The 16,463-nt window shown below is 38.2% G+C and overlaps 1 long non-coding RNA gene across 1 annotated transcript; it reads right to left on the bottom strand.

Annotated features, from left to right (window-relative positions):
• On the bottom strand, positions 1–12,367 carry LOC144958720 (uncharacterized). The gene is made up of 4 exons (XR_013642504.1): positions 12,290–12,367; positions 10,080–10,148; positions 2,488–2,563; positions 1–1,161 (listed from the first exon to the last, which is right to left on the bottom strand). It is a non-coding gene; the product is annotated as an uncharacterized LOC144958720 (long non-coding RNA).
• Positions 12,368–16,463: the final 4,096 nt, after the last annotated feature.

Raw genomic sequence — 16,463 nt, 5'->3', positions numbered from 1 at the left:
GATATATGGGATTCTGTAATTATAAACTATTGTATAAGGCATTTAAAGGATAATTCCTATTAAGCCTTTAGTAAGATAAGATAAGATAAGATAAGATAAGATAAGGTATTGACTCATTCCGATTTTATGTCTGGATTGACGTGTACTTGTTTACAGGTCTGATAACCCGAAGTGTTATGGGCTCGTTGATGCAATGGAAACTAAATAGCGAGTTTCTCAGAAAGACGAATAAAAGACATTACAGGCGTTGACAGTCACTTCCTCCTAAAAAATTCAACCTAATTCTGGTATTTTCAATAATTTTCAGCATTTGAATACAGCGTCATCTTGATATAACACCCTTTTGAGGCAAGATTGTTTAAGTTAAGATTAAAAATTTAACTCACTCAACCCTGACACCGACTATATCCGTAGTTTACCCGGGTTACTTTTACCCCATGTCTATTACATTTTTCTGAGATAAAATATAGGCGTAGTATTAAAGCTAATGTTTTTAATTGTTACAAGTAAATGATAGTTGAATAATACTATTTATGGACATGCACATTTTAAATACATTTCTTCCAATTTTGAAAAGTAGCAAAATCTCTAGGATTGAGTGAGTTAATATTTAGCGCTAGGTTCACCCGGATACAGTATATTGTTTTGAAGAAAAAAATTGGTCATGAATAAACTACGGCTCCCGTGCTATATCTTCCATCTTGAGCGTTCTCATGTGCGTCCGTCATTAACAGGTTTGACTGTAGCTTCCACACCATCCACACTAAGACTTGTCCACATTCTTTCATACTTAGCTAGATTACAGCCGAACTCTGGAGAGAAAAAAAACCAATTCGTATTTAAAAATTTGGCTAGAAAACTCGTCCTTCAAATATATACATCGATTTAAATGACCCTCACCTGGGGCAAAAACTCTCAAACTTTGGACTGAAGGAAGACTTCGCGAAGTCCCAGGTTTGAGAGTTTTAGTCAGGATGAGGGTCATAGAAATGGATCGATATTTGAAGGACGAGTTTTCTGGGCAAATTCTTAAATACGCGTTTTTCCAGAGTACGGCAGCTTAACTGGTTAATCAAAGTAGAGATTCTCATGGCTACTACCATCTTCGGCGTTTCTTCAGACATATTTTTGGGTCTCCTTCATAAAACGGTTGAACAGCAACTGAAATATAATAATGAACAAAAAAAATCATTTAGTATACGCCAGAGTTGTCTCCTTGAAATTTTTTTTTTAAGTGAAAAATAGAGGGAAAAAAATACCTTAAATAGCTTTAGAAACAAACGATTTGCCCTCAGCATGATCCAAAAACGGTTCAAAGTCCTGAATATAGATTCTAAGGAACTAAACTTTCCTTCTTAACTAATTTATTGAGTCGAAGAGGCGAATGTATGTCTGTATATATGGAGCCAAAATTTTGTATTGCAGTTCTGTATATGGAGCCAAAATTTTCTATTTCTACGAATTATTCCTATTATGTACTAAGAGTAGAGCCATAAGTAGACACCGACGTCTACTTATTCGCAGGTCTAATAACTCAAATTGTAATGTGCTCATTGTTGTAATAAAAACACTCTCAGACCAATGCATAATATTGTCCATTATAACAATGTCAAATGAAGTGCATGATTGTGTAGTGTTCGTGTTATCTGGCCTGCTAAATTATATATGTCCACGTCGGTAGCAGATATACCGACTGGGCACCTTTTCGCTCAGCCCAACAACAACCTAGAGAACAAAGTGCAACTGCAGGACCTAGGCAACATGCCCACTAAACGGCAATTGCCTGACTCAAAACGTTACAATTTACAAAGCCACAGTTACACGCCCAGACAGACACGCCAAAACAAGAAACATACATTGGCCTTACTGGGTGTCCATTCAAAACCAGATACAACCTTCATAAATTAAATCTTCCTTCAAAAACATATACAAACGACATTCTACTACATACACTAAGCGAACACATTTGGAACGTCAAAGAAAAAAAACAAAACATGCAACACAGCATTACATGGAAAATCATCTCTAGAGCACAGTCGTACACCTTTATTTCCCTGCCAATAAAATAGTTTTTTTTCCACAAGTAAATTAAAATATTTAAAGTCAAATGTGACCCTTCGTCTCGAAACGGTATTATGTCGGGATGAATTGGACTCCGAAAAGTGACTTTAGAATTAAATTGATAGTAAATACCAATTTTTGAGTTTTTGCATTGTGAAAAATTGTCTTCGTTCTCTAACATATCAAATCGAAACAAACCCTAAGTTTCATGTTTTTGTCGATAAATTCAATTTTTTGCACCCGAGTCATCCCGACAAAATACCGTTTAGAGACAGTGGGTCATAAATGAGAAAAAGGCGTGATGTCTTTAGATCTGTTTACACCTTTGATTCTATTTTTAGCATGCGGTTCACCACGATACAACAACACCTGACAGATGGTGATGATGGCGAGTCACCGATTAGGTATAATTTATTTTTCACTTACCCCACTGGGAGCCCCCCAAGGTTGGACACAAGGAATGCAGTTTGGTGTCGGTGGTGTAGTAAATCAGGATGCTGCCCTGTGGATTGGAAATTTGATTGTTTTCTTTATTTTCAAAACGTGACGATTGTGTGGGGTCTTTTGACCCCTCAACCCCCCCCCCCCCCCCCCCCACCCCATTTCTCATAGACGGCAGGGAAGTTACTTTCTGTGTCTTCTATCTCTCTACTATATTGATGATGTGCGTTGACCCAAAATATTCACAACATCCGCCAGATGGATATAACGTTCCAACAACCAAAAGCAGATGGAACCTTGAACGTCTATTGTCTGAATGATAGAATTCAGTGAGAAGTACTCATAAAAATGGCTGTCCGAAAACAATAACAAAGACCTGAATGGCGTCATTTCGGTCTCTTCTTGTTTTCTAGTTTGCTTTATGTCTTTGTCTTGGAATGAGATTACATGGTTTTGTCCTCATTCTAACCGGAGAACGTAGCCGAGAGGAAAATAGTCAAATGTACAGTCAGTTATAATTTAGGTAGATGATGTTTTTTTTCTCTTTAACTCACTCCTTACCAGCCATTTTCCGGATTGTCCCCAAAACTTCACACCCAAGCTATACAAAAATTGATTTATTTCACTCAAACACAAAAGCTGTAAGTTCTTCTTCTTCCTTTGATTGCCCACAATCAATTGGTTGATTATTATGGCAAATATGAAACTGCTTTCTAATCTCTCTGTATTCCTTGTTTATAATCGTTAGTCTAAAATCAATTTCCAGGGACATTCAGGGGTCGTCAACGTTGGTCAGTGATGGTTTGTGTAAGGTCTAAGTATTTGCATAGCAACTTGCCACAAAAGCATCAATTGTAGTTCTTGCTATACATATTGCTTTCTGCTAAACGAGCGCTTCAACACAGTGTTAATATACTTTAACTCTAGCAACCATTTTTGTTCAAATATTATGATGTACAAAAGAAATTAGAATGATAAAACATGTTGGCTGCATCGTAACGAATGTGACGATTTTCCTATGGGTGGTAAGGAGAGGGTTAATCGACCGTTTGTTATGTATTGTTTCTTTGATTTGAATATCATATTTTATAAGCATAATTTTAGAGTATTCCCCTTTACTGGGGTGGGGGGTTCCTCTGCATGTGTCTGTATGGGACTTCTCGGCGGTCTCAAACAAGGCACAATGAATGTTTGCTCTCTGAATCTTCTTTTTTTTTGGGGGGGGGGGGGGGGGATTTCCTTTCATCGGGTGCTTTTATTGTAAATATTGCTTTATTTTTATACTTTCCCCATCTTCTTCCTCTTAACTGGCACTAAAATGACCTTAAAGTGTCGCAAGTGCCGTAATAAATACTCTTTGAAACAAAAAAAAAAGGAAAATCGCGGCGAAAAAAACCCCCAAAAAACGTTACATGGGGTCTCAAGCTAACGATGACGAAAAAGACCCCCAAAAAATCTCCAACAAAATAACAAAATTTTATCCAGCCGGATTCGAACAGGCGAATTCGACACATGGACCTAGAGGTCAAAAGGCAAGTGTTATGCTACAAGATAAAAAAAATACACCTCTTATTATTTTATAGATAGTATGCACTTGGCTAAGAAGCTCATAACATTGCCATCCGGAAGTATAACGGACCCACACACAAAACGGTGTGTATTCATGAACGTTTATAGTCGGGTTAATACAGTTCAGTGAGCATTACTCATAAACGCGGATGGCAAAAAACAATAACAAAGGCCTGAGTGACGTCATATGCATACTATCTATATCTAAATTCACATTTAAACCAGTCAAGTTCTGTGCTATGAAAGACACATAGTTTTTAAAATGTGTCCAGATAACGTCCTTCAAATATCAATCAATCAATTGAAATGATTCTCATCTTGACAAAAAAATTCAAATCAAATCAGGACCTCGCGAGGTCCCAGGTTTGAGAGTTTTTGCCAAGATGTGTGGGTCATTTAAATCGATCGACATTTTTGTAGGACGAGTTTTCTGGTCAAAATTAAAAATTTTTTATGTTTCTTTACGTAGCAGCACAGATGCAGTTATCTGGTTTAAATGTGAATTTAGATATAAAATTCTAAGAGATGTATTTTTTAAAATCGTGTAGTCTAACACCTGCCTTCGGACCTATAGATAGTTCGAAGTTGGCGTCACTCGGGTCTTTGTTATTGTTTTTTGCCATCCGTGCTTATGAGTAATTCTCATTAAACTGTATTAGCCTGACTATAAACGATCATAGTTACACATAGTTTTGTGTGTTAGTCCTTTATACTTCCGGATGGCAATGTTGTGAGTTTCTAAGCCAAGCGCATACTATCTGTAGGTCCCTGTGTTGAATTCGCCTGTTCGACTCCGGCTGGATAAAATTTCGTTGTTTTGTTTGGGGGGGGGGGGGGGGGGGTTCGTCCTCGATGACTGGAGATCCCATGTAATGTTTTTTTTAACACATATCGCGGATTTTCGCCACGATTTTCCATAAATTGTGTTTTCCCAGAACACGGGAGCAACTGGTTAACTCACTCAATCCTAGAGTTTTTTTTTTTTTTTGCTACTTTTCAAAATTGGAAAAATAAGTATTAAAATTGAACATGTGCATAGATCGTTTTATTCAGCTACCATTAACATGTGGAAACTAAAAACCTTAGCTTAGATACTACGCCTATAATTTGTCTCAGAAAAATGTAATACATATGACGTCATGAGGTAAAAGTAACCCCGGGTAAACTACGGATATAGTCGGTGTTAGGGTTGAGTGAGGTAAGGGCTAACCCACACCGAAGACTGACTTCGACGACCCGGCACTGCCGTCCTCTGCCGTCTTCCGGATAAAGATGTCGGGCACGGACATAATACTAAGAATAAAGAGAAGAGCCGCTAGACCTACCCATACCAAGCACGTAAAAAAAAAGCAACAACAACAACAACAACAACAAAAAAAAAAAAAAAAACCCGAAGAGGACGTCGGTTGAGTGGTATGGGCAGGCCTAGCGGCTCTTCTCTTTATTCTTAGTATATTATTGTCTGTGCCCGACGTCTTTATCCGGAAGACGCCAGAGGACGGCAGTGCCGGGTCGTCGGAGTCAGTCTCCGGTATGGGTTAGCCCAAAGGGGGACTGGACCCCTATCCATCCTGACGTAATACTGTATTGACATGGTGGGCCACATATTTCAGACATGGGGGTCAGCCTGATGATTGGTAGAGTATTCGACTTACACGCATAAGGAGACGCAGTTCGAATTGTAAAATAAAAAAATTGAGCTCAAAGCGCTTTACAAGGGGTCCCTGGTCAACAGCAACATTTAACATATAGGACGGGACATGACGCCTGTTAGGCAATATTACAATTTTTCGGACAAAGACAACGCTGTTAACGGCCAGGTACTCATTTTATACCTGAGTACGGTGAGAGAATGTGAGTAAAGAGCCTTTTCCAAGGAGTCAACTATGCGCCGAGCTCGAGGCTCGAACCCAGGACCTTCCGATCCGAAAGCGAGTGTCATACCACTAGACCACATAGCCGCAAAGACAAATTTAGGGCTAATGAATCCACCTTGTAGTTTGTTTTATTTTTTTTTATTTGATCCCTATTATACTCATCCTCACTCCTGCACTGATTAGGTTGCTGGATCTAAATAAAATTTAGAGGAAAGCACTTTCTACGACAAACTGACGTTTTATTTAAAGTCTAGAAAAGAGTCGTTACTGTGCGGTCTTGTAGTATGACACTATGACACCTTCAAATGGGAAGATTATGGGATCTAGTCCCGCCCTGAGCGGCGCCTAGTTGAGTCATAAAGGCTCTTTAATCTAATTCTCTCACCGTACTCGTGTGTAAAATGAGTACATGGCCGTTACTAGTGTTGTCGCTGTCGAGAAAAAACAACAAACAAACAAAAAAAGCCCTGTGATATCGCCTAACAGGCGTCAAGTTTTGTTTAACATGTTTAGTGCTGCTGTTGGCTAGACACCCCTTGTAAAGGCCTTAGAGCAGTTTAGTGGATATTGCACCATATTAATGGTCGTTTTCTTTTTTTTTTTTTTTTTTTTTTTGGGGGGGGGGGGGAGGTTATTTATTAATTATACTATTATTATTATTATTATTATTATTATTATTATTATTATATTATTATTATTATTATTATTATTATTATTATTATTATTATTATTATTATTATTATTATTATTATTATTATTATTGAAAAAGAAGAAGTGGATCACATATTTTGTTATGGGCTTCTGACCCTCTTGTGTATGTATACAATAAATGATAATTGACCGAGAGAGCACGTCACATCTGTAACACGAGGCGTGTAATTAACATGGGGAAGTATATTATGTAATAATAACAACACACTGCGACTGTTATGGAATGACGTATGCATTGTATTGATTAGCTTTCCTCCCCGAATCCACTTATTGCCACTTTTTTTGAGGACAATAAAGATTTATTATTATTATTATTATTATTATTATTAGTAGTAGTAGTAGTAGTAGTAGTAGTAGTAGTAGTAGTAGTAGTAGTAGTAGTAGTAGTAGTAGTAGTAGTAGTAGTAGTAGTAGTAGTAGTAGTAGTAGTAGTAGTAGTAGTAGTAGTAGTAGTCGCCACGAATCATTAGAAAAGCACATTCTGCAGACAAGGGTAGACGGCAAGAGAGGAAGATGTAGACCAGCAAGAAGCTGGGAACAAGATATATGTGAATGGCTAGGAATGACAACAACTCAAGCAAGTAGACTGGCGGAAAACCGTAATCTGTTTCACAAGAAAGTTCGGGAAGCAACGCCCTACGCAGGATCAGCTGACTAGAAAGAAAGTAGTTGTTATGACACAGTTTGTGACATGCATAGCTAGCTGGTAACACAGCGGTACGACGTTCTCATCCTGTCACAAAAATCAAGCAATGTTTAGCAAGGACTGTGGCCGGATGGGTGACAATGATTGTGTGGAAATTCTGATCCTCGTATGATGTCCTTGAGTAAAGAAGGCAATTATTTACAACTATTATTACGCCCACTCGACTTAGGCGTGAATGAGTACCTGGCTATAGACAGTTACGAAAGAAGAAGAAGAAGAAGAAGAAGAAGAAGAAGAAGAAGAAGAAGAAGAAGAAGAAGAAGAAGAAGAAGAAGAAGAACAACAACAACAACAACAAAAACAAGAACAACAACAACAATACTTATTGCTGTACTCAGAAAAATACACGTTAAAAAAATTACCCAGAAAACTCGTCCTTCAATGAATATCACTCAATTAAAATGACTCTCATTGGGTCAAAACTCAAATATAGGACCAGCCGGACCGATGGCGAGTCGCATACAACTGGACACATAGAAGAAAAAAAAATTACGCCCTTCCGCCATGGCATCATAAGACACCGTCGACTAGGCGTTCCATGACGGAATATTATAGATAATCCATCAAACAGGATGAAATGCCTGATGTCAATAGGAATCACCTATGTTGTCTGAGTGAACAAATAATTGGGGGTTAATGAACCTGCCCAATGAAAAAAAAAAAGACGAAAGTGCCTGAATCCGGGACCTTCCGGATCACAATGCAATGCTTTAACCACTCGACCACTTCGGCTCCTCCCCCTCCCCCAACCCCCATAGGACACATAGAACTGCACAGTAAGTGAACTGTATAGTACTTTATAGTACATAATGGCAATTCCATACCCAGAGTCCAAGAGCTAGAGACATTATAATATAGGCTGCCTCTATTCTCACCCCCCCCCCCCCCCCCCCCCCGGTCGATTGGATTACCGAAAAAAACGTCGCCGGCTTTTTGCGATTTGGATTTGATTGATTTTTTTTAATTGTGCAACTTGTGACAAGAAACTTAACAAATTACTGCATTACAACCTTTGGATTAAACATACAACAATTGTGGACTACTATTATGAAGACTAGCATCCTAGACTAGGGGGGTGAGAATAGTCACTTCGTATAATATAATACATAATACTATCATTATCCATGACCTATTATTTCACTTGACCGACTATTCTTTCTGTGGCGTCAAAACAATAATTATGACGTCAAAAAAAATCATGCTCTTTGATATGTATTTCTGAACTCCGACTAAGAAAAATAATATCATGAACATTTATATAGCGCGATATCATATCCACGATAAATGTGCTCAAAGCGCTGTAAAAAAGGGGGTCCAAGCCAAAAGGGACAATTGTTGACATGTAGGATGAGGCATGACACATGAGAGACGACGCTATTTCATTTTTTTTATTCGACAGAGCAACGCTGTTAAGTCGGTCAGGTACACATTATACACTATTGTTGACATGTAGGATGAGGCATGACACATGAGAGACGACGCTATTTCATTTTTTTATTCGACAGAGCAACGCTGTTAAGTCGGTCAGGTACACATTATACACAATTATTGACATGTAGGATGAGGCATGACACATGAGAGACGACGCTATTTCATTTTTTTTTATTCGACAGAGCAACGCTGTTAAGTCGGTCAGGTACACATTATACACAATTATTGACATGTAGGATGAGGCATGACACATGAGAGACGACGCTATTTCATTTTTTTATTCGACAGAGCAACGCTGTTAAGTCGGTCAGGTACACATTATACACAATTATTGACATATAGGATGAGGCATGACACATGAGAGACGACGCTATTTCATTTTTTTATTCGACAGAGCAACGCTGTTAAGTCGGTCAGGTACACATTATACACAATTATTGACATGTAGGATGAGGCATGACACATGAGAGACGACGCTATTTCATTTTTTTTATTCGACAGAGCAACGCTGTTAAGTCGGTCAGGTACACATTATACACAATTATTGACATGTAGGATGAGGCATGACACATGAGAGACGACGCTATTTCATTTTTTTATTCGACAGAGCAACGCTGTTAAGTCGGTCAGGTACACATTATACACTTGAGTGTAGTGCTAGAATGTGAGGTGGTGTGCTTTCGAACCTATTTAGTCCTCTGCCCAAGTTCCGCTTTTAGCGGCCCAAAGTTGAGTCATTGGATAAGGCTCTTTACTCACATTCTCTCACCGTACTCACTAAACGGTTCTAAGCGCATTTAAAAGGGTCCCTAGCCAACAGCAACACTTAACATGTTAGACTAAACTTGACGCCTGATGGGCGATATCACAGGAAGGGGGGGGGGGGGGGGTTCGTTTTATTTTTCATAACAGAGACAACACTGGTAAAAACACCTGAATATGAGTAAAGAGGCTTTTTCAATGACTCAACTATGCGCCTTTTCCAAGGACTCAACAATGAGCTGCTAAAAGCGGGACTTGGACAGAGGACTAAAGGTTCGATACCACACCACAAGACCACAATGCAGCGCAGCATCCTTCAGAATCATTAAACCCATGGAGCCGGAGTTTATCCCGGTTCCTATAGTGTGAAACGGACAATAGCAATAATTGCTTGCTTCCCTTTTGATAGGACGCTAGATAGATTAATAAAGAAAGAAGACCAAAAAAATAAAAAAAAAGAAAAAAAAAGAAGAAGGAACGAAAGAAAGTAAAAAAAAGAATATAGGCCTTCAATATCTTACCTTTGGAGCTGGGCTGATTAGTCGCCAGTTTTTCATTACAACATCCCCACCTCGTATCGGTTCACTCAACTGTGGACACAAAGACGGTATATATTAGTGCGGGGCGGTCATTGGCAAGCTTAAGGACCACGGTCCTACGGTCCCTGGGAAATGAAAACCGCAAGGACCGGTCCTAGGACCGGCGGTCCTTTTCGACATTGAACATTCCTGAGAGACCGTTTTGACCTTTGGGACCATGGGATCGTTCATTCTTGAACCGTTAAAGACCGCTACACGATGAAAACCGTGGTCTACAGGAGTAAAACACACGGAGTAGTCACACTCATTTCAAATTGTAACCTAATTAGAGAAGAGGGGTGATGCCTTCTTTATTTGCTCACAGTACTTCATTGTTACTTCGATAATTTAGCGTGAATAAAATTTGAAATTTATCCCCGTTAACGGAGATAATGGAATCACCCAAGGCGTTGATCGAGTTGTTCGTGGTGTTTATACACACACGCAACTCCTACCCCCCCCCCACCCCCCCCCCCACCCCCCCCCCCCCCCCACACACCACACATGAAAGGGCAGCGAGCATTGAAGAGTAAGAGAGAGACGTGAAGTTATAATAAGAGGGGGTGGATGCGGTAATAAGTAATAAGTAATAAGTGGGGTCGATGGTGACTTTTCGCCAGATCTAACAAACCCAGCTACCCATTCACTGCTGAGTAGACAGGGATTCAGAAAAAACTTGACTGCACCCGGGATCGATCTCTGGCCCTTTGCGTATAAAGAGAGTGCTCTATCAACTGAGCTATCGGGGTCCCCAAATATTTTATTGGACCTTTTAAAAATACAGACGTTATAACTGTTTTTTTTGGACGGAAGAAACTAATGAAACTCATATTACTTGATTAGTTAAAACACCAAACGAAATTTTAATATTATTGTATTATTTTAAATGACAACAATGCGATAGAAAGGAGTGGCGACAAGAGATGGACAAAAGAAAACAAAAAATCAGACTTGCAACTTGCTAGGTTCGACACACACACACATACACACACACACACACACACACACACATCTTTAGTAGTCACATACATTTCAAACAATAACCCATTAGAGAAGAGGGGTCATGCCTTCATCATAGATCATTGTCATTGCGATCTTATGGTGTAGTAAATTTTGAAATTTACCCCGTATAATGGAATCGTCCAAGGCGTGCGCCTCCTGTTCCCCCCATCTCACACACGAAAGGGCGGTTTGCGGAGTGGAGGGAGGTGGTCGTCTGCCTCTATGGTCGTCTGTGTCGTTTAGTGTATGGCAAAGGGGGGTGGGTGCGATTAATTAAGTGGGATGGGTGGTGATTGGTGGAAGATAGGCAAAGGACCGAGGCAACGAATCGCTGGGGAAGTAGTATGGCGCGAGACCGTTGAAAGGTGATAAGAAGTGAGGACCGCCGGCGGTCTTCCTCTTTGGGACCGGACCACGGTTCACAGCTAAAAGACCGTGGGACCGGTCCTCGGTCCGGTCCTCAGCGCGGCACTAGTATATATATATATAAATGACCTACAGTATCAATGATGTGTTATGTCGGATTGGGGACCCCCCCCCCCCCCCCCAAAAAAAAAAAAAAAAAAAAAAAAAAAAGAAAAAGAAAAAAGAAGAAGAAACAAAAACAAACTTGATCTGCCTGCTGCTGTCACTGGGACTTCAACCATTAATCTCATGTCACAAACGGAGTGTTTAACCACAAGGCCAAAAATACCAGAAGGTACCCATCTTCTACCAGAGTATGGCGAGGCAATCTTTATAAAGCCTATTCAAGGACTGAACTTTGAGCCGCTGCTCTTACTAGGGTTTAAATCATCGACCTTGTGCCTTGCGTCACACGCAGAGTGTCTAACCACAAGACCGCAAAGCGATAAAAACAAAACAAAATAAAACAAGACAAATACAAAATTTTAAATAAATAAATAAATGATTGAATAGATAAATAATTAAACTATTAAATATATTAATAGATAGATACATAAATGAATGAATGGATAAATAAATAATTAGATAATGAGATAAACATAAATCAATAAATATATAAATAAAAACAACAAAGAAAGAAAGAAAGAAACAGACAATAAGAAGCGAAAAGAACAAATGCAAAGGTGGGAGGAAATCAAGAGAATAAAATGAGAAAAAAAATTACAAGAAATGGTTCACCAACTTACGAAAGCAAACATGACTCCTATAGCATGGTCCAGCTTGGTTGGTTTCTGTCAGGCGAAGAAAACGGAATTGGATTTCACAGTATTAAGCATATTTATTATTATTTCGATTTGGAGAAAGTATCTTGGGAATTGTTTTGTTGTTGTTGTTGTTGTTGTTGTTATTGTTGTTGATGTTGTTGTTGTTGCTGTTGTTTTTGATGATGATGATGATGATGATGATGATGATGATGGTGATGATGATGATGATGATGATGATGATGATAATGGTGATGATGATGATGATGATGATGATGATGATGATGATGATGATGATGATGATGATGATGATGATGATGATGATGATGATCATGAAATTTAAAGAAAATGAACAGTGTGTTGTAGAGAATGTTTTGCTAAAGAAACTATGTATCGCAAGAATTTTACTGCTATTATGCCTGAGTGATAAAAAAAATCTATTTTTGCGTTAGTTGGATGTGAAGTTTTGGGGAAAGTCATGAAAATGGCTGGTAAGGAGAGAGTTTAAAGTACAAACTGGAGCTCAAGAATTTTATAGAGCTCACATCTCTCATATTTTCATCTTTCAGTAATTTAAAAAAAAATGTACTTACAAAATAATAATTACAAATTATATCTCTTTAACTCAATCCTTACCAGCCATTTTCAGGATTTTTCCCAAACCTCCACACCCAACTAACACAAAAAATATATATTTTATTACTCTGACATAGATAATAGCAGTAAAGTTCTTGCGATAAATAATATCTTTAGTGATACATGCTCTACAAAAACACTGTTTATTTTCTTTAAATTTTATGATGTACAAAAGAAATTTGTAAAAGAAGACTATTGGTTGTATCGTAACGAATGTGACGATTTTCCTATGGTTGAGTTTTATATAGCGCAATATCCACTAAATGTGCTCGAAGCGCTTTACAAGGGGTCCCTGGTCAACAGCAACATTTAACATATAGGACGGGACATGACGGCTGTAAGGCGATATTACAATTTTTCGTACCAAGACAACGCTGTTAACCGCCAGGTACTCATTTTACACCCGAGTAAGGTGAGAGAATGTGAGTAAAGAGCCTTTTCCAAGGACTCAACTATGCGCCGAGCGCGAGGCTCGAACCCAGGAACTTCCGATCCGAAAGCGAGTGTCATACCACGAGACCACATAGCCGCACATTGTTGGTATGGAGAGGGTTAAGATACAGTCATGGTATATAGTAGACCAAGATAAGATAAAATATACTTTATTGATCCTGAATGGAAATTATCACAATGTTACACATCATTCATCGTTAAATTAGCACAGATTTATACACTGTTATGAACTAATTGATGAACATACGAAGCTAATTTAAAACAAAATAAACGTCACATATAGTAAAATATTCATAGAATATACAGCAGGTACAGGCAGAGCTATAGAAATCGGACATGAAAGTAGAATAGAGTTGTAATAAAGTGTTTGTAATGTAAATAGAATTTTGGAAATAGATTGGCAAGGATTGTACACAGCAGCAGCCTACACTGGTTGATAAAAAGTAAAAGTAGAGTATGGCATTTGAGTCCATAAATAAAGAATAAGTAACGTAGATATAGCACCGTGTAAACATTTCGTTGTACAGAGGCTGGGCCTCGTCTCTTTGTTTAACATTAGGAATATCTTTGTGGAAATCTTCAAAAGTGTTCCATCCACTATTTCCTATCATTCGATTAGCATGCTTTATTATTCTATTATTAATTCAGATTGTTTACAACAATCGGAAACAAAAGAGACTTACAATACAAGATTTATAAAATAAAGATAAAACTGCTTTGTCAACAATCCTGTTTTTATTTTATTTACTGATATTCAATAGGCATGCGATTGAGGGGTTAGGAAGAATGAGAATAAAGGAATAAAAATAAGAGGCCGAAGCCAAGTGCAAATATTAACACACGTCAGCAGAAACAAATTCAATTCTTAACAAGAAACGCATTTTGAATTTGGAAGGTACTTAACTCCGTATTGCTTAACGTTGACCAATAATTGGTTGAGTTATTTCCCTTACTTACGAGATGACCGAATCCTGCGATTAATCATAACAAAGTGCCGATGTTTAAAAAAAAAAATTAAAAATAGATACTTTGATTGTTTGCTTGTTTTTAGGTGTTTAACTGCTTAGGTCATTCAAGCATCCGCTTCTAGCTTTGGTCAATTTTATCGGCCTGGCGAGGTCATGGTTGCACTATCGTATTAAAACTTTCGTAGTAACATTTATATAACCATAATAGTAACGTTTATTATTATTATTATTATTATTATTATTATTATTATTATTATTATTATTATTATTATTATTATTATTATTATTATTATTATTGTTGTTGTTGTTGTTGTTGTTGTTATTATTATTATTATTATTATTATTATTATTATTATTATTATTATTATTATTATTATTATTATTATTATTATTATTACTATTTTTATTATTATTGTCGTTGTTGTTACTATTATTAATATTATTATTATTATTATTATTATTATTATTATTATTATTATTATTATAGTAGTAGTAGTAGTAGTAGTAGTAGTAGTAGTAGTAGTAGTAGTAGTAGTAGTAGTAGTAGTAGTAATAGCAGTAGTAGTAGTAGTAGTAGTAGTAGTAGTAGTAGTAGTAGTAGTAGTAGTAGTAGTAGTAGTAGTGGTAGTAGTAGCAGTAGTAGCAGTAGTAGTAGTAGTAGTAGTAGTAGTAGTAGTAGTAGTAGTAGTAGTAGTAGTAGTAGTAGGAGTAGTAGTAGTAGTGTAGTAGTAGTAGTAGTAGTAGTAGTAGTAGTAGTAGTAGTAGTAGTTGTAGTAGTAGCAGTAGTAGTAGTAGTAGTAGAAGTAGTAGTAGTAGTAGTAGTAGTAGTAGTAGTAGTAGTAGTAGTAGTAGTAGTAGTAGTAGTAGTAGTAGCTGTTGTTGTTGTTGTAGTACTAGTAGTATTGGTAGTAGTAGTAGTAGTAGTAGTAGTAGTAGTAGTAGTAGTAGTAGTAGTAGTAGTAGTAGTAGTTATTGTAGTACGAGAAATAACCGAAAAATGCCCATTGCTCAGCAACCAGTGGAGATTTTTTAATTCTGTAAACGACATGAGATTCCTTATTTCCTTACGGATATTCTCAGAAATGATGAAGTGCATCGTTTTGCACAATGAATTTCTAGACGATTTTAAAGATGTCGGCCCACCTTGAAACTTGGTCAAAGGAGGAAATCAGAGCTGTCATACGTTTTTTGAACGCCAAAAGTCTGAATCCTACCGAAATTCATAAAGAACTTCAGAGTGTATATGGTGAACATGTTATAAGCCGTACACAAGTCTATCACGGGTGTAATTTGTTTGAAGCCGGCCATTCCGACTTGACAGACAGGGAAGTGAGAGGGCGTTCGATAACTGCGACGTCAGAAGACAATGTGAAGCGAGTTGATGAGCTTATTCGTCAAGACAGGAGGTTGAAACTTCATGAAATCGCAAGCAGTCTTGAAATTTCGGAAGCTTCTGCCCATAGAATTGTATTTGATGTTCTTGGCTACAGAAAAGTTAGCGCAAGATGGGTTCCTAAGCAATTGACAGACAATCATAAAGAACAAAGATTGGACATCTGCAGGGAACTTTTGAGAAGAAGCAAGAGCTCACGCAGGGTTCACGGGCATACTGCCAACGCCGGCGGCAACTTTCTAGGGTACGATGTGACTTTTCTTGACAGCATAGTCACCGGTGATGAGACTTGGTTGCACCATTGCACCCCAGAAACAAAGCAAGATTCGATGACATGGAAACATCCATCCTCACCTGTCACGAAGAAATTCAAAGTCATGCGGTCAGTAAAGAAAATAATGGGAACTGTTTTCTGGGACAGTCGTGGTGTTATTCTGTTCGAAACCTTACAACCTGGAGAAACAATCAATGCTGCAAGGTACTGCCAAACTCTTGACAAGCTTAGGGAGGCCATTCGCAGAAAGCGCCCAGGGCAGTTGACCAACGGGGTCATTTTGCAACACGACAACGCTACACCCCACACAGCACGAGTGACGCAAGGTTGGCTAGAGAAATATGGATGGGAGATTTTGCCACACCCACCACACAGTCCAGACCTCGCACCATCTGATTATCACCTCTTTGGGCCACTGAAACGTGAGCTGGCAGG

Source organism: Berghia stephanieae, chromosome 13 (assembly GCF_034508935.2).
Source record: "Berghia stephanieae isolate SIO BIC M18660-M18661 chromosome 13, UCSD_Bste_1.3, whole genome shotgun sequence".
Taxonomy (NCBI): domain Eukaryota; kingdom Metazoa; phylum Mollusca; class Gastropoda; order Nudibranchia; family Aeolidiidae; genus Berghia; species Berghia stephanieae.
This window is presented reverse-complemented; position numbering and strand designations above follow the sequence as displayed.